The following is a 23,135-nucleotide window of genomic DNA, read 5'->3' on the forward strand; positions in this document are numbered from 1 at the left end:
TTCTGATGGAAAGGGGAACTCAACACTCGACCTCTGGTGGGGAGTGGAATTCAAGGAGTGGAGACCAACGCGCATCAGCATCACAAGGGAGCCCATTCTAATGGAGACAATGTCCTCCGCCCGTTCCCAAAACATTGAGGGGCCGCTCAAAGGAAAGGGACAGTCGAACCGCAGCTACCAACGGTCGTCTCCATCCTGTATTTAGTTTAACTCCTCATCCTAACTTTCATGCATACCCTACTTATACTAATAAAAATAAAAACATAGGACACCGCATTATCCAACTTACAAGAACATCTACCTAACATTTTTTGGGTTATAGTTTGCTAACTTAAACTTATTAAGAAAATACAATTCACCTGTGAGATGCTAAAGCACAGGGTCCACTCCTGTTCAGGAACATCGCTATGGCTCTAGGGATTTAAGGAGTAGAGTCCAAACTGCCTCAACATCTCAAGGGCCCCCGTTTTGACGGAGACAAGCCTGTCAATTTTCTAGACCACCAAAAAAAGAAAAATGTATTTAACAACAAGTATGCAGTCCGTCAAGATATGCACACATGGTGTTAAAAAAACCAACGGCGCACCTCCAACCCCTTTCGCCGGCCTATCCATCTCCAGAATTGATTGATGTACTTATCACACCAACATCACCTATTAACTAGGTAAAAAAATTGCAAATTTTCTGATGGTCTAGAAAGTTTGACAGTCCAGTCTGCCAGTGTCACAACCTACTTTGCTAAATAAAACTCACTAACATAAATACAGTTCGCCCATGAGATTCTATCGCACATCAAAGCCTCCCTTCCTTCTGATGGAAAGGGGAACTCAACACTCGACCTCTGGTGGGGAGTGGAATTCAAGGAGTGGAGACCAACGCGCATCAGCATCACAAGGGAGCCCATTCTAATGGAGACAATGTCCTCCGCCCGTTCCCAAAACATTGAGGGGCCGCTCAAAGGAAAGGGACAGTCGAACCGCAGCTACCGACGGTCGTCTCCATCCTGTATTTAGTTTAACTCCTCATCCTAACTTTCATGCATACCCTACTTATACTAATAAAAATAAAAACATAGGACACCGCATTATCCAACTTACAAAAACATCTACCTAACATTTTTGGGGGTATACTTCGCTAACTTAAACTTATTAAGAAAATACAATTCGCCTGTGAGATGCTAAAGCACAGGGTCCACTCCTGTTCAGGAACATCGCTATGGCTCTAGGGATTTAAGGAGTAGAGTCCAAACTGCCTCAACATCTCAAGGGCCCCCGTTTTGACGGAGACAAGCCTGTCAATTTTCTAGACCACCAAAAAGAGAAAAATGTATTTAACAACAAGTATGCAGTCCGTCAGGATATGCACACATGGTGTTAAAAAAACCAACGGCGCACCTCCAACCCCTTTCGCCGGCCTATCCATCTCCAGAATTGATTGATGTACTTATCACACCAACATCACCTATTAACTAGGTAAAAAAATTGCAAATTTTCTGATGGTCTAGAAAGTTTGACAGTCCAGTCTGCCAGTGTCACAACCTACTTTGCTAAATAAAACTCACTAACATAAATACAGTTCGCCCATGAGATTCTATCGCACATCAAAGCCTCCCTTCCTTCTGATGGAAAGGGGAACTCAACACTCGACCTCTGGTAGGGAGTGGAATTCAAGGAGTGGAGACCAATGCGCATCAGCATCACAAGGGAGCCCATTCTAATGGAGACAATGTCCTCCGCCCGTTCCCAAAACATTGAGGGGCCGCTCAAAGGAAAGGGACAGTCGAACCGCAGCTACCGACGGTCGTCTCCATCCTGTATTTAGTTTAACTCCTCATCCTAACTTTCAGGGCCAACCCTACTTATACTAATAAAAATAAAAACCTAGGACACCGCATTACCCAACTTACAAAAACATCTACCTAACATTTTTTGGGGTATACTTCGCTAACTTAAACTTATTAAGAAAATACAATTCGCTTGTGAGATGCTAAAGCACAGGGTCCACTCCTGTTCAGGAACATCGCTATGGCTCTAGGGATTTAAGGAGTAGAGTCCAAACTGCCTCAACATCTCAAGGGCCCCCGTTTTGACGGAGACAAGCCTGTCAATTTTCTAGACCACCAAAAAGAGAAAAATGTATTTAACAACAAGTATGCAGTCCGTCAGGATATGCACACATGGTGTTAAAAAAACCAACGGCGCACCTCCAACCCCTTTCGCCGGCCTATCCATCTCCAGAATTGATTGATGTACTTATCACACCAACATCACCTATTAACTAGGTAGAAAAATTGCAAATTTTCTGATGGTCTAGAAAGTTTGACAGTCCAGTCTGCCAGTGTCACAACCTACTTTGCTAAATAAAACTCACTAACATAAATACAGTTCGCCCATGAGATTCTATCGCACATCAAAGCCTCCCTTCCTTCTGATGGAAAGGGGAACTCAACACTCGACCTCTGGTGGGGAGTGGAATTCAAGGAGTGGAGACCAACGCGCATCAGCATCACAAGGGAGCCCATTCTAATGGAGACAATGTCCTCCGCCCGTTCCCAAAACATTGAGGGGCCGCTCAAAGGAAAGGGACAGTCGAACCGCAGCTACCGACGGTCGTCTCCATCCTGTATTTAGTTTAACTCCTCATCCTAACTTTCAGGGCCAACCCTACTTATACTAATAAAAATAAAAACCTAGGACACCGCATTATCCAACTTACAAAAACATCTACCTAACATTTTTGGGGGTATACTTCGCTAACTTAAACTTATTAAGAAAATACAATTCGCCTGTGTGATGCTAAAGCACAGGGTCCACTCCTGTTCAGGAACATCGCTATGGCTCTAGGGATTTAAGGAGTAGAGTCCAAACTGCCTCAACATCTCACGGGCCCCCGTTTTGATGGAGACAAGCCTGTCAATTTTCTAGACCACCAAAAAGAGAAAAATTTATTTAACAACAAGTATGCAGTCCGTCAGGATATGCACACATGGTGTTAAAAAAACCAACGGCGCACCTCCAACCCCTTTCGCCGGCCTATCCATCTCCAGAATTGATTGATGTACTTATCACACCAACATCACCTATTAACTAGGTAAAAAAATTGCACATTTTCTGATGGTCTAGAAAGTTTGACAGTCCAGTCTGCCAGTGTCACAACCTACTTTGCTAAATAAAACTCACTAACATAAATACAGTTCGCCCATGAGATTCTATCGCACATCAAAGCCTCCCTTCCTTCTGATGGAAAGGGGAACTCAACACTCGACCTCTGGTGGGGAGTGGAATTCAAGGAGTGGAGACCAACGCGCATCAGCATCACAAGGGAGCCCATTCTAATGGAGACAATGTCCTCCGCCCGTTCCCAAAACATTGAGGGGCCGCTCAAAGGAAAGGGACAGTCGAACCGCAGCTACCGACGGTCGTCTCCATCCTGTATTTAGTTTAACTCCTCATCCTAACTTTCAGGGCCAACCCTACTTATACTAATAAAAATAAAAACCTAGGACACCGCATTATCCAACTTACAAAAACATCTACCTAACATTTTTGGGGGTATACTTCGCTAACTTAAACTTATTAAGCAAATACAATTCGCCTGTGTGATGCTAAAGCACAGGGTCCACTCCTGTTCAGGAACATCGCTATGGCTCTAGGGATTTAAGGAGTAGAGTCCAAACTGCCTCAACATCTCAAGGGCCCCCGTTTTGATGGAGACAAGCCTGTCAATTTTCTAGACCACCAAAAAGAGAAAAATTTATTTAACAACAAGTATGCAGTCCGTCAGGATATGCACACATGGTGTTAAAAAAACCAACGGCGCACCTCCAACCCCTTTCACCGGCCTATCCATCTCCAGAATTGATTGATGTACTTATCACACCAACATCACCTATTAACTAGGTAAAAAAATTTCAAATTTTCTGATGGTCTAGAAAGTTTGACAGTCCAGTCTGCCAGTGTCACAACCTACTTTGCTAAATAAAACTCACTAACATAAATACAGTTCGCCCATGAGATTCTATCGCACATCAAAGCCTCCCTTCCTTCTGATGGAAAGGGGAACTCAACACTCGACCTCTGGTGGGGAGTGGAATTCAAGGAGTGGAGACCAACGCGCATCAGCATCACAAGGGAGCCCATTCTAATGGAGACAATGTCCTCCGCCCGTTCCCAAAACATTGAGGGGCCGCTCAAAGGAAAGGGACAGTCGAACCGCAGCTACCGACGGTCGTCTCCATCCTGTATTTAGTTTAACTCCTCATCCTAACTTTCAGGGCCAACCCTACTTATACTAATAAAAATAAAAACCTAGGACACCGCATTATCCAACTTACAAAAACATCTACCTAACATTTTTGGGGGTATACTTCGCTAACTTAAACTTATTAAGAAAATACAATTCGCCTGTGTGATGCTAAAGCACAGGGTCCACTCCTGTTCAGGAACATCGCTATGGCTCTAGGGATTTAAGGAGTAGAGTCCAAACTGCCTCAACATCTCAAGGGCCCCCGTTTTGATGGAGACAAGCCTGTCAATTTTCTAGACCACCAAAAAGAGAAAAATTTATTTAACAACAAGTATGCAGTCCGTCAGGATATGCACACATGGTGTTAAAAAAACCAACGGCGCACCTCCAACCCCTTTCACCGGCCTATCCATCTCCAGAATTGATTGATGTACTTATCACACCAACATCACCTATTAACTAGGTAAAAAAATTGCAAATTTTCTGATGGTCTAGAAAGTTTGACAGTCCAGTCTGCCAGTGTCACAACCTACTTTGCTAAATAAAACTCACTAACATAAATACAGTTCGCCCATGAGATTCTATCGCACATCAAAGCCTCCCTTCCTTCTGATGGAAAGGGGAACTCAACACTCGACCTCTGGTGGGGAGTGGAATTCAAGGAGTGGAGACCAACGCGCATCAGCATCACAAGGGAGCCCATTCTAATGGAGACAATGTCCTCCGCCCGTTCCCAAAACATTGAGGGGCCGCTCAAAGGAAAGGGACAGTCGAACCGCAGCTACCGACGGTCGTCTCCATCCTGTATTTAGTTTAACTCCTCATCCTAACTTTCAGGGCCAACCCTACTTATACTAATAAAAATAAAAACCTAGGACACCGCATTATCCAACTTACAAAAACATCTACCTAACATTTTTTGGGTTATAGTTTGCTAACTTAAACTTATTAAGAAAATACAATTCACCTGTGAGATGCTAAAGCACAGGGTCCACTCCTGTTCAGGAACATCGCTATGGCTCTAGGGATTTAAGGAGTAGAGTCCAAACTGCCTCAACATCTCAAGGGCCCCCGTTTTGACGGAGACAAGCCTGTCAATTTTCTAGACCACCAAAAAAAGAAAAATGTATTTAACAACAAGTATGCAGTCCGTCAAGATATGCACACATGGTGTTAAAAAAACCAACGGCGCACCTCCAACCCCTTTCGCCGGCCTATCCATCTCCAGAATTGATTGATGTACTTATCACACCAACATCACCTATTAACTAGGTAAAAAAACTGCAAATTTTCTGATGGTCTAGAAAGTTTGACAGTCCAGTCTGCCAGTGTCACAACCTACTTTGCTAAATAAAACTCACTAACATAAATACAGTTCGCCCATGAGATTCTATCGCACATCAAAGCCTCCCTTCCTTCTGATGGAAAGGGGAACTCAACACTCGACCTCTGGTAGGGAGTGGAATTCAAGGAGTGGAGACCAATGCGCATCAGCATCACAAGGGAGCCCATTCTAATGGAGACAATGTCCTCCGCCCGTTCCCAAAACATTGAGGGGCCGCTCAAAGGAAAGGGACAGTCGAACCGCAGCTACCGACGGTCGTCTCCATCCTGTATTTAGTTTAACTCCTCATCCTAACTTTCAGGGCCAACCCTACTTATACTAATAAAAATAAAAACCTAGGACACCGCATTACCCAACTTACAAAAACATCTACCTAACATTTTTTGGGGTATACTTCGCTAACTTAAACTTATTAAGAAAATACAATTCGCCTGTGAGATGCTAAAGCACAGGGTCCACTCCTGTTCAGGAACATCGCTATGGCTCTAGGGATTTAAGGAGTAGAGTCCAAACTGCCTCAACATCTCAAGGGCCCCCGTTTTGACGGAGACAAGCCTGTCAATTTTCTAGACCACCAAAAAGAGAAAAATGTATTTAACAACAAGTATGCAGTCCGTCAGGATATGCACACATGGTGTTAAAAAAACCAACGGCGCACCTCCAACCCCTTTCGCCGGCCTATCCATCTCCAGAATTGATTGATGTACTTATCACACCAACATCACCTATTAACTAGGTAAAAAAACTGCAAATTTTCTGATGGTCTAGAAAGTTTGACAGTCCAGTCTGCCAGTGTCACAACCTACTTTGCTAAATAAAACTCACTAACATAAATACAGTTCGCCCATGAGATTCTATCGCACATCAAAGCCTCCCTTCCTTCTGATGGAAAGGGGAACTCAACACTCGACCTCTGGTGGGGAGTGGAATTCAAGGAGTGGAGACCAACGCGCATCAGCATCACAAGGGAGCCCATTCTAATGGAGACAATGTCCTCCGCCCGTTCCCAAAACATTGAGGGGCCGCTCAAAGGAAAGGGACAGTCGAACCGCAGCTACCGACGGTCGTCTCCATCCTGTATTTAGTTTAACTCCTCATCCTAACTTTCAGGGCCAACCCTACTTATACTAATAAAAATAAAAACCTAGGACACCGCATTATCCAACTTACAAAAACATCTACCTAACATTTTTGGGGGTATACTTCGCTAACTTAAACTTATTAAGAAAATACAATTCGCCTGTGAGATGCTAAAGCACAGGGTCCACTCCTGTTCAGGAACATCGCTATGGCTCTAGGGATTTAAGGAGTAGAGTCCAAACTGCCTCAACATCTCAAGGGCCCCCGTTTTGACGGAGACAAGCCTGTCAATTTTCTAGACCACCAAAAAGAGAAAAATGTATTTAACAACAAGTATGCAGTCCGTCAGGATATGCACACATGGTGTTAAAAAAACCAACGGCGCACCTCCAACCCCTTTCGCCGGCCTATCCATCTCCAGAATTGATTGATGTACTTATCACACCAACATCACCTATTAACTAGGTAAAACAATTGCAAATTTTCTGATGGTCTAGAAAGTTTGACAGTCCAGTCTGCCAGTGTCACAACCTACTTTGCTAAATAAAACTCACTAACATAAATACAGTTCGCCCATGAGATTCTATCGCACATCAAAGCCTCCCTTCCTTCTGATGGAAAGGGGAACTCAACACTCGACCTCTGGTGGGGAGTGGAATTCAAGGAGTGGAGACCAACGCGCATCAGCATCACAAGGGAGCCCATTCTAATGGAGACAATGTCCTCCGCCCGTTCCCAAAACATTGAGGGGCCGCTCAAAGGAAAGGGACAGTCGAACCGCAGCTACCGACGGTCGTCTCCATCCTGTATTTAGTTTAACTCCTCATCCTAACTTTCAGGGCCAACCCTACTTATACTAATAAAAATAAAAACCTAGGACACCGCATTATCCAACTTACAAAAACATCTACCTAACATTTTTGGGGGTATACTTCGCTAACTTAAACTTATTAAGAAAATACAATTCGCCTGTGAGATGCTAAAGCACAGGGTCCACTCCTGTTCAGGAACATCGCTATGGCTCTAGGGATTTAAGGAGTAGAGTCCAAACTGCCTCAACATCTCAAGGGCCCCCGTTTTGACGGAGACAAGCCTGTCAATTTTCTAGACCACCAAAAAGAGAAAAATGTATTTAACAACAAGTATGCAGTCCGTCAGGATATGCACACATGGTGTTAAAAAAACCAACGGCGCACCTCCAACCCCTTTCGCCGGCCTATCCATCTCCAGAATTGATTGATGTACTTATCACACCAACATCACCTATTAACTAGGTAAAACAATTGCAAATTTTCTGATGGTCTAGAAAGTTTGACAGTCCAGTCTGCCAGTGTCACAACCTACTTTGCTAAATAAAACTCACTAACATAAATACAGTTCGCCCATGAGATTCTATCGCACATCAAAGCCTCCCTTCCTTCTGATGGAAAGGGGAACTCAACACTCGACCTCTGGTGGGGAGTGGAATTCAAGGAGTGGAGACCAACGCGCATCAGCATCACAAGGGAGCCCATTCTAATGGAGACAATGTCCTCCGCCCGTTCCCAAAACATTGAGGGGCCGCTCAAAGGAAAGGGACAGTCGAACCGCAGCTACCGACGGTCGTCTCCATCCTGTATTTAGTTTAACTCCTCATCCTAACTTTCAGGGCCAACCCTACTTATACTAATAAAAATAAAAACCTAGGACACCGCATTATCCAACTTACAAAAACATCTACCTAACATTTTTGGGGGTATACTTCGCTAACTTAAACTTATTAAGAAAATACAATTCGCCTGTGTGATGCTAAAGCACAGGGTCCACTCCTGTTCAGGAACATCGCTATGGCTCTAGGGATTTAAGGAGTAGAGTCCAAACTGCCTCAACATCTCAAGGGCCCCCGTTTTGATGGAGACAAGCCTGTCAATTTTCTAGACCACCAAAAAGAGAAAAATTTATTTAACAACAAGTATGCAGTCCGTCAGGATATGCACACATGGTGTTAAAAAAACCAACGGCGCACCTCCAACCCCTTTCACCGGCCTATCCATCTCCAGAATTGATTGATGTACTTATCACACCAACATCACCTATTAACTAGGTAAAAAAATTTCAAATTTTCTGATGGTCTAGAAAGTTTGACAGTCCAGTCTGCCAGTGTCACAACCTACTTTGCTAAATAAAACTCACTAACATAAATACAGTTCGCCCATGAGATTCTATCGCACATCAAAGCCTCCCTTCCTTCTGATGGAAAGGGGAACTCAACACTCGACCTCTGGTGGGGAGTGGAATTCAAGGAGTGGAGACCAACGCGCATCAGCATCACAAGGGAGCCCATTCTAATGGAGACAATGTCCTCCGCCCGTTCCCAAAACATTGAGGGGCCGCTCAAAGGAAAGGGACAGTCGAACCGCAGCTACCGACGGTCGTCTCCATCCTGTATTTAGTTTAACTCCTCATCCTAACTTTCAGGGCCAACCCTACTTATACTAATAAAAATAAAAACCTAGGACACCGCATTATCCAACTTACAAAAACATCTACCTAACATTTTTGGGGGTATACTTCGCTAACTTAAACTTATTAAGAAAATACAATTCGCCTGTGAGATGCTAAAGCACAGGGTCCACTCCTGTTCAGGAACATCGCTATGGCTCTAGGGATTTAAGGAGTAGAGTCCAAACTGCCTCAACATCTCAAGGGCCCCCGTTTTGACGGAGACAAGCCTGTCAATTTTCTAGACCACCAAAAAGAGAAAAATGTATTTAACAACAAGTATGCAGTCCGTCAGGATATGCACACATGGTGTTAAAAAAACCAACGGCGCACCTCCAACCCCTTTCGCCGGCCTATCCATCTCCAGAATTGATTGATGTACTTATCACACCAACATCACCTATTAACTAGGTAAAACAATTGCAAATTTTCTGATGGTCTAGAAAGTTTGACAGTCCAGTCTGCCAGTGTCACAACCTACTTTGCTAAATAAAACTCACTAACATAAATACAGTTCGCCCATGAGATTCTATCGCACATCAAAGCCTCCCTTCCTTCTGATGGAAAGGGGAACTCAACACTCGACCTCTGGTGGGGAGTGGAATTCAAGGAGTGGAGACCAACGCGCATCAGCATCACAAGGGAGCCCATTCTAATGGAGACAATGTCCTCCGCCCGTTCCCAAAACATTGAGGGGCCGCTCAAAGGAAAGGGACAGTCGAACCGCAGCTACCGACGGTCGTCTCCATCCTGTATTTAGTTTAACTCCTCATCCTAACTTTCAGGGCCAACCCTACTTATACTAATAAAAATAAAAACCTAGGACACCGCATTATCCAACTTACAAAAACATCTACCTAACATTTTTGGGGGTATACTTCGCTAACTTAAACTTATTAAGAAAATACAATTCGCCTGTGTGATGCTAAAGCACAGGGTCCACTCCTGTTCAGGAACATCGCTATGGCTCTAGGGATTTAAGGAGTAGAGTCCAAACTGCCTCAACATCTCAAGGGCCCCCGTTTTGATGGAGACAAGCCTGTCAATTTTCTAGACCACCAAAAAGAGAAAAATTTATTTAACAACAAGTATGCAGTCCGTCAGGATATGCACACATGGTGTTAAAAAAACCAACGGCGCACCTCCAACCCCTTTCACCGGCCTATCCATCTCCAGAATTGATTGATGTACTTATCACACCAACATCACCTATTAACTAGGTAAAAAAATTTCAAATTTTCTGATGGTCTAGAAAGTTTGACAGTCCAGTCTGCCAGTGTCACAACCTACTTTGCTAAATAAAACTCACTAACATAAATACAGTTCGCCCATGAGATTCTATCGCACATCAAAGCCTCCCTTCCTTCTGATGGAAAGGGGAACTCAACACTCGACCTCTGGTGGGGAGTGGAATTCAAGGAGTGGAGACCAACGCGCATCAGCATCACAAGGGAGCCCATTCTAATGGAGACAATGTCCTCCGCCCGTTCCCAAAACATTGAGGGGCCGCTCAAAGGAAAGGGACAGTCGAACCGCAGCTACCGACGGTCGTCTCCATCCTGTATTTAGTTTAACTCCTCATCCTAACTTTCAGGGCCAACCCTACTTATACTAATAAAAATAAAAACCTAGGACACCGCATTATCCAACTTACAAAAACATCTACCTAACATTTTTTGGGGTATACTTCGCTAACTTAAACTTATTAAGAAAATACAATTCGCCTGTGAGATGCTAAAGCACAGGGTCCACTCCTGTTCAGGAACATCGCTATGGCTCTAGGGATTTAAGGAGTAGAGTCCAAACTGCCTCAACATCTCAAGGGCCCCCGTTTTGACGGAGACAAGCCTGTCAATTTTCTAGACCACCAAAAAGAGAAAAATGTATTTAACAACAAGTATGCAGTCCGTCAGGATATGCACACATGGTGTTAAAAAAACCAACGGCGCACCTCCAACCCCTTTCGCCGGCTTATCCATCTCCAGAATTGATTGATGTACTTATCACACCAACATCACCTATTAACTAGGTAAAAAAATTTCAAATTTTCTGATGGTCTAGAAAGTTTGACAGTCCAGTCTGCCAGTGTCACAACCTACTTTGCTAAATAAAACTCACTAACATAAATACAGTTCGCCCATGAGATTCTATCGCACATCAAAGCCTCCCTTCCTTCTGATGGAAAGGGGAACTCAACACTCGACCTCTGGTGGGGAGTGGAATTCAAGGAGTGGAGACCAACGCGCATCAGCATCACAAGGGAGCCCATTCTAATGGAGACAATGTCCTCCGCCCGTTCCCAAAACATTGAGGGGCCGCTCAAAGGAAAGGGACAGTCGAACCGCAGCTACCAACGGTCGTCTCCATCCTGTATTTAGTTTAACTCCTCATCCTAAGTTTCAGGGCCAACCCTACTTATACTAATAAAAATAAAAACCTAGGACACCGCATTATCCAACTTACAAAAACATCTACCTAACATTTTTGGGGGTATACTTCGCTAACTTAAACTTATTAAGAAAATACAATTCGCCTGTGAGATGCTAAAGCACAGGGTCCACTCCTGTTCAGGAACATCGCTATGGCTCTAGGGATTTAAGGAGTAGAGTCCAAACTGCCTCAACATCTCAAGGGCCCCCGTTTTGACGGAGACAAGCCTGTCAATTTTCTAGACCACCAAAAAGAGAAAAATGTATTTAACAACAAGTATGCAGTCCGTCAAGATATGCACACATGGTGTTAAAAAAACCAACGGCGCACCTCCAACCCCTTTCGCCGGCCTATCCATCTCCAGAATTGATTGATGTACTTATCACACCAACATCACCTATTAACTAGGTAAAACAATTGCAAATTTTCTGATGGTCTAGAAAGTTTGACAGTCCAGTCTGCCAGTGTCACAACCTACTTTGCTAAATAAAACTCACTAACATAAATACAGTTCGCCCATGAGATTCTATCGCACATCAAAGCCTCCCTTCCTTCTGATGGAAAGGGGAACTCAACACTCGACCTCTGGTGGGGAGTGGAATTCAAGGAGTGGAGACCAACGCGCATCAGCATCACAAGGGAGCCCATTCTAATGGAGACAATGTCCTCCGCCCGTTCCCAAAACATTGAGGGGCCGCTCAAAGGAAAGGGACAGTCGAACCGCAGCTACCGACGGTCGTCTCCATCCTGTATTTAGTTTAACTCCTCATCCTAACTTTCAGGGCCAACCCTACTTATACTAATAAAAATAAAAACCTAGGACACCGCATTATCCAACTTACAAAAACATCTACCTAACATTTTTGGGGGTATACTTCGCTAACTTAAACTTATTAAGAAAATACAATTCGCCTGTGAGATGCTAAAGCACAGGGTCCACTCCTGTTCAGGAACATCGCTATGGCTCTAGGGATTTAAGGAGTAGAGTCCAAACTGCCTCAACATCTCAAGGGCCCCCGTTTTGACGGAGACAAGCCTGTCAATTTTCTAGACCACCAAAAAGAGAAAAATGTATTTAACAACAAGTATGCAGTCCGTCAGGATATGCACACATGGTGTTAAAAAAACCAACGGCGCACCTCCAACCCCTTTCGCCGGCCTATCCATCTCCAGAATTGATTGATGTACTTATCACACCAACATCACCTATTAACTAGGTAAAAAAATTGCAAATTTTCTGATGGTCTAGAACGTTTGACAGTCCAGTCTGCCAGTGTCACAACCTACTTTGCTAAATAAAACTCACTAACATAAATACAGTTCGCCCATGAGATTCTATCGCACATCAAAGCCTCCCTTCCTTCTGATGGAAAGGGGAACTCAACACTCGACCTCTGGTGGGGAGTGGAATTCAAGGAGTGGAGACCAACGCGCATCAGCATCACAAGGGAGCCCATTCTAATGGAGACAATGTCCTCCGCCCGTTCCCAAAACATTGAGGGGCCGCTCAAAGGAAAGGGACAGTCGAACCGCAGCTACCGACGGTCGTCTCCATCCTGTATTTAGTTTAACTCCTCATCCTAACTTTCAGGGCCAACCCTACTTATACTAATAAAAATAAAAACCTAGGACACCGCATTATCCAACTTACAAAAACATCTACCTAACATTTTTGGGGGTATACTTCGCTAACTTAAACTTATTAAGAAAATACAATTCGCCTGTGTGATGCTAAAGCACAGGGTCCACTCCTGTTCAGGAACATCGCTATGGCTCTAGGGATTTAAGGAGTAGAGTCCAAACTGCCTCAACATCTCAAGGGCCCCCGTTTTGACGGAGACAAGCCTGTCAATTTTCTAGACCACCAAAAAGAGAAAAATGTATTTAACAACAAGTATGCAGTCCGTCAGGATATGCACACATGGTGTTAAAAAAAACAACGGCGCACCTCCAACCCCTTTCGCCGGCCTATCCATCTCCAGAATTGATTGATGTACTTATCACACCAACATCACCTATTAACTAGGTAAAAAAATTGCAAATTTTCTGATGGTCTAGAAAGTTTGACAGTCCAGTCTGCCAGTGTCACAACCTACTTTGCTAAATAAAACTCACTAACATAAATACAGTTCGCCCATGAGATTCTATCGCACATCAAAGCCTCCCTTCCTTCTGATGGAAAGGGGAACTCAACACTCGACCTCTGGTGGGGAGTGGAATTCAAGGAGTGGAGACCAACGCGCATCAGCATCACAAGGGAGCCCATTCTAATGGAGACAATGTCCTCCGCCCGTTCCTAAAACATTGAGGGGCCGCTCAAAGGAAAGGGACAGTCGAACCGCAGCTACCGACGGTCGTCTCCATCCTGTATTTAGTTTAACTCCTCATCCTAACTTTCAGGGCCAACCCTACTTATACTAATAAAAATAAAAACCTAGGACACCGCATTATCCAACTTACAAAAACATCTACCTAACATTTTTTGGGGTATACTCCGCTAACTTAAACTTATTAAGAAAATACAATTCGCCTGTGAGATGCTAAAGCACAGGGTCCACTCCTGTTCAGGAACATCGCTATGGCTCTAGGGATTTAAGGAGTAGAGTCCAAACTGCCTCAACATCTCAAGGGCCCCCGTTTTGACGGAGACAAGCCTGTCAATTTTCTAGACCACCAAAAAGAGAAAAATGTATTTAACAACAAGTATGCAGTCCGTCAGGATATGCACACATGGTGTTAAAAAAACCAACGGCGCACCTCCAACCCCTTTCGCCGGCCTATCCATCTCCAGAATTGATTGATGTACTTATCACACCAACATCACCTATTAACTAGGTAAAAAAATTGCAAATTTTCTGATGGTCTAGAAAGTTTGACAGTCCAGTCTGCCAGTGTCACAACCTACTTTGCTAAATAAAACTCACTAACATAAATACAGTTCGCCCATGAGATTCTATCGCACATCAAAGCCTCCCTTCCTTCTGATGGAAAGGGGAACTCAACACTCGACCTCTGGTGGGGAGTGGAATTCAAGGAGTGGAGACCAACGCGCATCAGCATCACAAGGGAGCCCATTCTAATGGAGACAATGTCCTCCGCCCGTTCCCAAAACATTGAGGGGCCGCTCAAAGGAAAGGGACAGTCGAACCGCAGCTACCGACGGTCGTCTCCATCCTGTATTTAGTTTAACTCCTCATCCTAACTTTCAGGGCCAACCCTACTTATACTAATAAAAATAAAAACCTAGGACACCGCATTATCCAACTTACAAAAACATCTACCTAACATTTTTTGGGGTATACTCCGCTAACTTAAACTTATTAAGAAAATACAATTCGCCTGTGAGATGCTAAAGCACAGGGTCCACTCCTGTTCAGGAACATCGCTATGGCTCTAGGGATTTAAGGAGTAGAGTCCAAACTGCCTCAACATCTCAAGGGCCCCCGTTTTGACGGAGACAAGCCTGTCAATTTTCTAGACCACCAAAAAGAGAAAAATGTATTTAACAACAAGTATGCAGTCCGTCAGGATATGCACACATGGTGTTAAAAAAACCAACGGCGCACCTCCAACCCCTTTCGCCGGCCTATCCATCTCCAGAATTGATTGATGTACTTATCACACCAACATCACCTATTAACTAGGTAAAAAAATTGCAAATTTTCTGATGGTCTAGAAAGTTTGACAGTCCAGTCTGCCAGTGTCACAACCTACTTTGCTAAATAAAACTCACTAACATAAATACAGTTCGCCCATGAGATTCTATCGCACATCAAAGCCTCCCTTCCTTCTGATGGAAAGGGGAACTCAACACTCGACCTCTGGTGGGGAGTGGAATTCAAGGAGTGGAGACCAACGCGCATCAGCATCACAAGGGAGCCCATTCTAATGGAGACAATGTCCTCCGCCCGTTCCCAAAACATTGAGGGGCCGCTCAAAGGAAAGGGACAGTCGAACCGCAGCTACCGACGGTCGTCTCCATCCTGTATTTAGTTTAACTCCTCATCCTAACTTTCAGGGCCAACCCTACTTATACTAATAAAAATAAAAACCTAGGACACCGCATTATCCAACTTACAAAAACATCTACCTAACATTTTTGGGGGTATACTTCGCTAACTTAAACTTATTAAGAAAATACAATTCGCCTGTGTGATGCTAAAGCACAGGGTCCACTCCTGTTCAGGAACATCGCTATGGCTCTAGGGATTTAAGGAGTAGAGTCCAAACTGCCTCAACATCTCAAGGGCCCCCGTTTTGATGGAGACAAGCCTGTCAATTTTCTAGACCACCAAAAAGAGAAAAATTTATTTAACAACAAGTATGCAGTCCGTCAGGATATGCACACATGGTGTTAAAAAAACCAACGGCGCACCTCCAACCCCTTTCACCGGCCTATCCATCTCCAGAATTGATTGATGTACTTATCACACCAACATCACCTATTAACTAGGTAAAAAAATTTCAAATTTTCTGATGGTCTAGAAAGTTTGACAGTCCAGTCTGCCAGTGTCACAACCTACTTTGCTAAATAAAACTCACTAACATAAATACAGTTCGCCCATGAGATTCTATCGCACATCAAAGCCTCCCTTCCTTCTGATGGAAAGGGGAACTCAACACTCGACCTCTGGTGGGGAGTGGAATTCAAGGAGTGGAGACCAACGCGCATCAGCATCACAAGGGAGCCCATTCTAATGGAGACAATGTCCTCCGCCCGTTCCCAAAACATTGAGGGGCCGCTCAAAGGAAAGGGACAGTCGAACCGCAGCTACCAACGGTCGTCTCCATCCTGTATTTAGTTTAACTCCTCATCCTAACTTTCAGGGCCAACCCTACTTATACTAATAAAAATAAAAACCTAGGACACCGCATTATCCAACTTACAAAAACATCTACCTAACATTTTTGGGGGTATACTTCGCTAACTTAAACTTATTAAGAAAATACAATTCGCCTGTGAGATGCTAAAGCACAGGGTCCACTCCTGTTCAGGAACATCGCTATGGCTCTAGGGATTTAAGGAGTAGAGTCCAAACTGCCTCAACATCTCAAGGGCCCCCGTTTTGACGGAGACAAGCCTGTCAATTTTCTAGACCACCAAAAAGAGAAAAATGTATTTAACAACAAGTATGCAGTCCGTCAGGATATGCACACATGGTGTTAAAAAAACCAACGGCGCACCTCCAACCCCTTTCGCCGGCCTATCCATCTCCAGAATTGATTGATGTACTTATCACACCAACATCACCTATTAACTAGGTAAAAAAATTGCAAATTTTCTGATGGTCTAGAACGTTTGACAGTCCAGTCTGCCAGTGTCACAACCTACTTTGCTAAATAAAACTCACTAACATAAATACAGTTCGCCCATGAGATTCTATCGCACATCAAAGCCTCCCTTCCTTCTGATGGAAAGGGGAACTCAACACTCGACCTCTGGTGGGGAGTGGAATTCAAGGAGTGGAGACCAACGCGCATCAGCATCACAAGGGAGCCCATTCTAATGGAGACAATGTCCTCCGCCCGTTCCCAAAACATTGAGGGGCCGCTCAAAGGAAAGGGACAGTCGAACCGCAGCTACCGACGGTCGTCTCCATCCTGTATTTAGTTTAACTCCTCATCCTAAGTTTCAGGGCCAACCCTACTTATACTAATAAAAATAAAAACCTAGGACACCGCATTATCCAACTTACAAAAACATCTACCTAACATTTTTGGGGGTATACTTCGCTAACTTAAACTTATTAAGAAAATACAATTCGCCTGTGAGATGCTAAAGCACAGGGTCCACTCCTGTTCAGGAACATTGCTATGGCTCTAGGGATTTAAGGAGTAGAGTCCAAACTGCCTCAACATCTCAAGGGCCCCCGTTTTGACGGAGACAAGCCTGTCAATTTTCTAGACCACCAAAAAGAGAAAAATGTATTTAACAACAAGTATGCAGTCCGTCAGGATATGCACACATGGTTTTAAAAAAATCAACGGCGCACCTCCAACCCCTTTCGCCGGCCTATCCATCTCCAGAATTGATTGATGTACTTATCACACCAACATCACCTATTAACTAGGAAAAAAAATTTCAAATTTTCTGATGGTCTAGAAAGTTTGAAAGTCCAGTCTGCCAGTGTCACAACCTACTTTGCTAAATAAAACTCACTAACATAAATACAGTTCGCCCATGAGATTCTATCGCACATCAAAGCCTCCCTTCCTTCTGATGGAAAGGGGAACTCAACACTCGACCTCTGGTAGGGAGTGGAATTCAAGGAGTGGAGACCAATGCGCATCAGCATCACAAGGGAGCCCATTCTAATGGAGACAATGTCCTCCGCCCGTTCCCAAAACATTGAGGGGCCGCTCAAAGGAAAGGGACAGTCGAACCGCAGCTACCGACGGTCGTCTCCATCCTGTATTTAGTTTAACTCCTCATCCTAACTTTCAGGGCCAACCCTACTTATACTAATAAAAATAAAAACCTAGGACACCGCATTATCCAACTTACAAAAACATCTACCTAACATTTTTGGGGGTATACTTCGCTAACTTAAACTTATTAAGAAAATACAATTCGCCTGTGAGATGCTAAAGCACAGGGTCCACTCCTGTTCAGGAACATCGCTATGGCTCTAGGGATTTAAGGAGTAGAGTCCAAACTGCCTCAACATCTCAAGGGCCCCCGTTTTGACGGAGACAAGCCTGTCAATTTTCTAGACCACCAAAAAGAGAAAAATGTATTTAACAACAAGTATGCAGTCCGTCAGGATATGCACACATGGTGTTAAAAAAACCAACGGCGCACCTCCAACCCCTTTCGCCGGCCTATCCATCTCCAGAATTGATTGATGTACTTATCACACCAACATCACCTATTAACTAGGTAAAAAAATTGCAAATTTTCTGATGGTCTAGAAAGTTTGACAGTCCAGTCTGCCAGTGTCACAACCTACTTTGCTAAATAAAACTCACTAACATAAATACAGTTCGCCCATGAGATTCTATCGCACATCAAAGCCTCCCTTCCTTCTGATGGAAAGGGGAACTCAACACTCGACCTCTGGTGGGGAGTGGAATTCAAGGAGTGGAGACCAACGCGCATCAGCATCACAAGGGAGCCCATTCTAATGGAGACAATGTCCTCCGCCCGTTCCTAAAACATTGAGGGGCCGCTCAAAGGAAAGGGACAGTCGAACCGCAGCTACCGACGGTCGTCTCCATCCTGTATTTAGTTTAACTCCTCATCCTAACTTTCAGGGCCAACCCTACTTATACTAATAAAAATAAAAACCTAGGACACCGCATTATCCAACTTACAAAAACATCTACCTAACATTTTTTGGGGTATACTCCGCTAACTTAAACTTATTAAGAAAATACAATTCGCCTGTGAGATGCTAAAGCACAGGGTCCACTCCTGTTCAGGAACATCGCTATGGCTCTAGGGATTTAAGGAGTAGAGTCCAAACTGCCTCAACATCTCAAGGGCCCCCGTTTTGACGGAGACAAGCCTGTCAATTTTCTAGACCACCAAAAAGAGAAAAATGTATTTAACAACAAGTATGCAGTCCGTCAGGATATGCACACATGGTGTTAAAAAAACCAACGGCGCACCTCCAACCCCTTTCGCCGGCCTATCCATCTCCAGAATTGATTGATGTACTTGTCACACCAACATCACCTATTAACTAGGTAAAAAAATTGCAAATTTTCTGATGGTCTAGAAAGTTTGACAGTCCAGTCTGCCAGTGTCACAACCTACTTTGCTAAATAAAACTCACTAACATAAATACAGTTCGCCCATGAGATTCTATCGCACATCAAAGCCTCCCTTCCTTCTGATGGAAAGGGGAACTCAACACTCGACCTCTGGTGGGGAGTGGAATTCAAGGAGTGGAGACCAATGCGCATCAGCATCACAAGGGAGCCCATTCTAATGGAGACAATGTCCTCCGCCCGTTCCCAAAACATTGAGGGGCCGCTCAAAGGAAAGGGACAGTCGAACCGCAGCTACCGACGGTCGTCTCCATCCTGTATTTAGTTTAACTCCTCATCCTAACTTTCAGGGCCAACCCTACTTATACTAATAAAAATAAAAACCTAGGACACCGCATTATCCAACTTACAAAAATATCTACCTAACATTTTTTGGGGTATACTTCGCTAACTTAAACTTATTAAGAAAATACAATTCGCCTGTGAGATGCTAAAGCACAGGGTCCACTCCTGTTCAGGAACATCGCTATGGCTCTAGGGATTTAAGGAGTAGAGTCCAAACTGCCTCAACATCTCAAGGGCCCCCGTTTTGACGGAGACAAGCCTGTCAATTTTCTAGACCACCAAAAAGAGAAAAATGTATTTAACAACAAGTATGCAGTCCGTCAGGATATGCACACATGGTGTTAAAAAAACCAACGGCGCACCTCCAACCCCTTTCGCCGGCCTATCCATCTCCAGAATTGATTGATGTACTTATCACACCAACATCACCTATTAACTAGGTAAAAAAATTGCAAATTTTCTGATGGTCTAGAAAGTTTGACAGTCCAGTCTGCCAGTGTCACAACCTACTTTGCTAAATAAAACTCACTAACATAAATACAGTTCGCCCATGAGATTCTATCGCACATCAAAGCCTCCCTTCCTTCTGATGGAAAGGGGAACTCAACACTCGACCTCTGGTGGGGAGTGGAATTCAAGGAGTGGAGACCAATGCGCATCAGCATCACAAGGGAGCCCATTCTAATGGAGACAATGTCCTCCGCCCGTTCCCAAAACATTGAGGGGCCGCTCAAAGGAAAGGGACAGTCGAACCGCAGCTACCGACGGTCGTCTCCATCCTGTATTTAGTTTAACTCCTCATCCTAACTTTCAGGGCCAACCCTACTTATACTAATAAAAATAAAAACCTAGGACACCGCATTATCCAACTTACAAAAATATCTACCTAACATTTTTTGGGGTATACTTCGCTAACTTAAACTTATTAAGAAAATACAATTCGCCTGTGAGATGCTAAAGCACAGGGTCCACTCCTGTTCAGGAACATCGCTATGGCTCTAGGGATTTAAGGAGTAGAGTCCAAACTGCCTCAACATCTCAAGGGCCCCCGTTTTGACGGAGACAAGCCTGTCAATTTTCTAGACCACCAAAAAGAGAAAAATGTATTTAACAACAAGTATGCAGTCCGTCAGGATATGCACACATGGTGTTAAAAAAACCAACGGCGCACCTCCAACCCCTTTCGCCGGCCTATCCATCTCCAGAATTGATTGATGTACTTATCACACCAACATCACCTATTAACTAGGTAAAAAAATTGCAAATTTTCTGATGGTCTAGAAAGTTTGACAGTCCAGTCTGCCAGTGTCACAACCTACTTTGCTAAATAAAACTCACTAACATAAATACAGTTCGCCCATGAGATTCTATCGCACATCAAAGCCTCCCTTCCTTCTGATGGAAAGGGGAACTCAACACTCGACCTCTGGTGGGGAGTGGAATTCAAGGAGTGGAGACCAACGCGCATCAGCATCACAAGGGAGCCCATTCTAATGGAGACAATGTCCTCCGCCCGTTCCCAAAACATTGAGGGGCCGCTCAAAGGAAAGGGACAGTCGAACCGCAGCTACCGACGGTCGTCTCCATCCTGTATTTAGTTTAACTCCTCATCCTAACTTTCAGGGCCAACCCTACTTATACTAATAAAAATAAAAACCTAGGACACCGCATTATCCAACTTACAAAAACATCTACCTAACATTTTTGGGGGTATACTTCGCTAACTTAAACTTATTAAGAAAATACAATTCGCCTGTGTGATGCTAAAGCACAGGGTCCACTCCTGTTCAGGAACATCGCTATGGCTCTAGGGATTTAAGGAGTAGAGTCCAAACTGCCTCAACATCTCAAGGGCCCCCGTTTTGATGGAGACAAGCCTGTCAATTTTCTAGACCACCAAAAAGAGAAAAATTTATTTAACAACAAGTATGCAGTCCGTCAGGATATGCACACATGGTGTTAAAAAAACCAACGGCGCACCTCCAACCCCTGTCACCGGCCTATCCATCTCCAGAATTGATTGATGTACTTATCACACCAACATCACCTATTAACTAGGTAAAAAAATTTCAAATTTTCTGATGGTCTAGAAAGTTTGACAGTCCAGTCTGCCAGTGTCACAACCTACTTTGCTAAATAAAACTCACTAACATAAATACAGTTCGCCTATGAGATTCTATCGCACATCAAAGCCTCCCTTCCTTCTGATGGAAAGGGGAACTCAACACTCGACCTCTGGTGGGGAGTGGAATTCAAGGAGTGGAGACCAACGCGCATCAGCATCACAAGGGAGCCCATTCTAATGGAGACAATGTCCTCCGCCCGTTCCCAAAACATTGAGGGGCCGCTCAAAGGAAAGGGACAGTCGAACCGCAGCTACCGACGGTCGTCTCCATCCTGTATTTAGTTTAACTCCTCATCCTAACTTTCAGGGCCAACCCTACTTATACTAATAAAAATAAAAACCTAGGACACCGCATTATCCAACTTACAAAAACATCTACCTAACATTTTTTGGGGTATACTTCGCTAACTTAAACTTATTAAGAAAATACAATTCGCCTGTGAGATGCTAAAGCACAGGGTCCACTCCTGTTCAGGAACATCGCTATGGCTCTAGGGATTTAAGGAGTAGAGTCCAAACTGCCTCAACATCTCAAGGGCCCCCGTTTTGACGGAGACAAGCCTGTCAATTTTCTAGACCACCAAAAAGAGAAAAATTTATTTAACAACAAGTATGCAGTCCGTCAGGATATGCACACATGGTGTTAAAAAAACCAACGGCGCACCTCCAACCCCTTTCGCCGGCTTATCCATCTCCAGAATTGATTGATGTACTTATCACACCAACATCACCTATTAACTAGGTAAAAAAATTTCAAATTTTCTGATGGTCTAGAAAGTTTGACAGTCCAGTCTGCCAGTGTCACAACCTACTTTGCTAAATAAAACTCACTAACATAAATACAGTTCGCCCATGAGATTCTATCGCACATCAAAGCCTCCCTTCCTTCTGATGGAAAGGGGAACTCAACACTCGACCTCTGGTGGGGAGTGGAATTCAAGGAGTGGAGACCAACGCGCATCAGCATCACAAGGGAGCCCATTCTAATGGAGACAATGTCCTCCGCCCGTTCCCAAAACATTGAGGGGCCGCTCAAAGGAAAGGGACAGTCGAACCGCAGCTACCAACGGTCGTCTCCATCCTGTACTTAGTTTAACTCCTCATCCTAACTTTCAGGGCCAACCCTACTTATACTAATAAAAATAAAAACCTAGGACACCGCATTATCCAACTTACAAAAACATCTACCTAACATTTTTGGGGGTATACTTCGCTAACTTAAACTTATTAAGAAAATACAATTCGCCTGTGAGATGCTAAAGCACAGGGTCCACTCCTGTTCAGGAACATCGCTATGGCTCTAGGGATTTAAGGAGTAGAGTCCAAACTGCCTCAACATCTCAAGGGCCCCCGTTTTGACGGAGACAAGCC

This window comes from Eleutherodactylus coqui, chromosome 4 (assembly GCF_035609145.1).
Source record: "Eleutherodactylus coqui strain aEleCoq1 chromosome 4, aEleCoq1.hap1, whole genome shotgun sequence".
NCBI classification, from domain to species: Eukaryota; Metazoa; Chordata; class Amphibia; order Anura; family Eleutherodactylidae; genus Eleutherodactylus; species Eleutherodactylus coqui.